General features: G+C 37.9%; 1 pseudogene; it reads right to left on the bottom strand.

Moving 5' to 3' along the window:
* Nucleotides 1-1,711: 1,711 nt before the first annotated feature.
* LOC147483104 (glutamate--glyoxylate aminotransferase 2 pseudogene) lies at nucleotides 1,712-3,423 on the bottom strand (annotated as a pseudogene).
* Nucleotides 3,424-3,652: the final 229 nt, after the last annotated feature.

Raw genomic sequence — 3,652 nt, 5'->3', positions numbered from 1 at the left:
TTCTTCATAGATTTGCATGAAATGCATTTAGAATTCTAGCCCAAAAATCGTTCGCCTTTTGCTCATTTCTTACTTCACCATCTTGACTAACTTGTAGCCAACTATTGGTGAGAGCAACATCTTCTTCTTGTATCCATAAAACCCCTCTAGATTTTGATTTTGGTTCTTGACTAGTCATTGTTGTTTTAAGAGTAGATAGTAGAGAGTAGAGAAAAGAAGTGAGTGTAAAACTATGGTGTGAGTATTTCAATTTATAGGGTTAGAAAGATATAGCCGTTTTTTGCCCGTTGTTGTTATTGAGAGCACGCGATTTTAGAAAAACCACACGGTTTTGCCAACACCGCGCCATAGAAGCCCATTTAGCAGCCCAAACCCACGCGGTGTTGGCAAAACCGCGTAGGTGATTTGATACAGCACCAAACCTGGAACCAAATATTGGCCAATTTGGTGTTTGGTTTGGTGTTTTCATCAACATGTAACTCTCCTGGAGTTGAAAAAACACCAAATTGGATAGCAGGTTTGATGCTAGGTTGATATCACTCCTAAAGATGCTCTAATCTTATATATAAAGCGGATACCAGATTTCCCAATTAGTTCCTGTATTCCCGGTTTTATTCCAAAGTTTTAAATGGGAAAGGTACCGAAAAGTTAGACAGCCACTTATTTTTTGTTCTTCACACAAAGGGTAAATTCATAAATACGCTTCCCCCTTTCCATCCCTTAAATTACAACTGAAATATCTCTGAACAGATGTACCCTTTCCATCACAATGAAAGAAAAAAAAATGACACATATAACTCTAATTCTCACAAACTATCTCTACCGCTTCTTCTTTCACAAATCTCTAATTCTCTTCATCATCCCACTCTCTCAAACACAAATTCTAATTCATTGTTTCTTTTTTGATTATTCATCCTTCAAACTTTGGTAATATTGTATTTCTTTTGGAATCCAAAATCATTACTTCTGCAACTTTGGTATGGTACTATTTTCTTTGGTTTTCTTATTGTTGTGTGTCGATCTTCTATTTATTTATTTTTCGTTGGTTTTACATTGTCATAATTCAGTATTTTCTTTTCTTTCAGATTAACTTCAATTGTCTATCAAATTACTCTCAGGTATGGTTATTCAATTCTCTGCAATTCAGTTTGAAGTATTTAGTGTTTGTTTCCAATTTTGTGATTCGCCATTTATGCTAATAGTTTCTCACTGTCACCATTTATGACAGTGAGAATATTAGGATTGATTTTGTTTTTTTTAAGACTCTGTTTCGATAATTATTGCCTCATTTTGGGCCTACGTTTTGAGGATTGTACTTATAATTTTACAGTTTCTCCAGTCATTTGAAGGTTGGAGACTTTGGATTAAGCAAGCTCATCAAAGTTCAAAATTGTGATGATGTCTACAAAGTGACTGGAGAAACTAGAAGCTGTGAGCAAATAACATTCTCGTAAAATAGTTGTCGTAGACTCGATGATAGTTTCATATGCTCTATAATATATCTATAGATTATAGATGTTCTGATTTCTTTCGTAGAACCTTTTTTTTTTTTTTTTTGTAAAATCAATCCATGTACATAAAATAGAAATGCAAGTTTGAACCAGTGAAAATACACAAGGATATACCCCTTTTAAGAGAGAGGAGAGTCGTGAAGGTAGGGTGTAAATGAATTGACGAATCAGATACAAATTATGATTTCTTTACAACTCCTTTACATCCTTGAATATCCTCTATGTTCCTCATATTGTTCCATGAACTCGTCGTTGAACTTCTTAAAACTTTCCATGATTGCAGGCATGTCTTCTTCAGCTGGTAAGATGGTTGCCCTTAGGTGGAAAACCCCTTCTTTCTGACCAAATCCAGAACTAGGGACCGTAGAAATGCCAGTGGCTTCCAATAGCTTGAGACAATAAAAAACATCGGGGACTTTTCCAACCTTTTTAGCAACTTCGATCGCTTTTGGTGGTAATCTTATTTGTGGGAATGAATACATAGCTCCTTTTGTAAAGTTGCAAACTACATTTCTGCAATTGTTGAATCCATTAGTCATTATGTGGGCTCTCCTCCGATCCTTAATGATTCAAGAACTGAGTTGCTCTCCTGAACATACTTCTGATATGAGATGTCTCCTGGCTTGGGAGGACTGACCATCAAACCCATAAATATTTGTCCAGAAACATTTGGACTGAGTGATATGGACGTAATCTTATAAATTTTGTCAACAGTCTGTGGGGGAATATTTGCCATTTCAAAGTACCCTCCTCGTTGTCCGCATTCTCCCCAATACCCTTTAGACACAGTGTGGAAAGATACAAGTTGGAGTTCCTTGCTTATGGGTAGACCCATGTCCAGCAAAACCTTTCTCGCACTTAAGAAGGGTTGTGCATCCTGGTATATGTTCTACTGATAAACTTCATCTGCTATAAGGACCAACTTTTCTCGGTAACAAAATTTTAGTATTTCCTGCAGATTGGCTTCACTCAAACACTGACCAGTCAGGTTTCCTGGATTTATAATCACCATGGCCCTCACAGTTATGCCTCTTGAACGGGCTTCTGCAACTGACTGGCGAAGGTTATTTACATCAAGATCCCAATTTGCAGTCTCTTCCAAGTAATATGGAACAAGATAACCACCATATAAAGATATTGCAGCTGAATAAAGTGTGTATTGTGGAACTGGAACCAGAATCCCATCACTTTGACCACGTATAATTGTATTCAAGATTTGCATTACTCCTTTGCTAGCACCATCCGTCAAATATATCAGTTCTGGGTCACTTGGATAGCCATCACGCCTTTCAATAAACTCTTCCACTTCCTATCGCACTCCTGGAAGTCCTCGGGAATCACTATAGGCACCTAGGCCACCCGATGTCAAAGAAAGGTAATGTTTAGCTCTAGAAATGGCATCTGCTGGGATGACGAGTCCCACATTAGGATCATCCAGTAGAAATGGAGCTTGGCATAGAGCCACAACCTGGCGAGGGAATGTCAGTGGCTTCTGTCCTAAAGCATGCAGGTTGCCAACATTTGTAAATATAATCTTCTTTCCTTCCTTCTGAAGCTCAGAAGCTCTAAGCTAGAGCTCACCTCTCACAGCATATTGAGCCTTCTTCACGTTTTCATTCAGTGTCTCATGGTCTAATCCCTCTGACATAATTGAGTAGTTATGAGTGTTCCCAGTGCCGATCTAAAGCTCAGACTTCCAACTGGAAAGTGGAAACTAAGGTTAGCTACGTGTAGAAATGAGAAGTGTTAAGGCACAGGGTATTGTTTCAGTGAAAGGATATCCCATTATTATATATGTGGTGTTCTGTGCCTTCTTTCTTTCGTAGAAATTGATAAGGTATATAGTGTCAGTTCCATTCCAACAATGACAATAACTATAGTCACATCCACCTAAAACCCATATATTGCAGATGTCTTCAGTAGCTGGGCAGTATTCCGTCCCTAGCACATGATTGGATCTAGAAACAGCAAAGATTGTGAGGAGTGGTTCTTTGATCGTAAGTAAGCGAATGAAATTCTTATCTGTACCTTTGTTATGTTTAGCTCTAGGCTTCTAGCTATGGGTGTAATACTTGTTTATTACAACTCCAAATACCTGAAGCCAATACTTTGCTCTTTCCAATCTTATCTAACTGAGATCT

Source organism: Coptis chinensis, chromosome 8 (assembly GCF_015680905.1).
Source record: "Coptis chinensis isolate HL-2020 chromosome 8, ASM1568090v1, whole genome shotgun sequence".
In the NCBI taxonomy this organism is placed as follows: domain Eukaryota; kingdom Viridiplantae; phylum Streptophyta; class Magnoliopsida; order Ranunculales; family Ranunculaceae; genus Coptis; species Coptis chinensis.
This window is presented reverse-complemented; position numbering and strand designations above follow the sequence as displayed.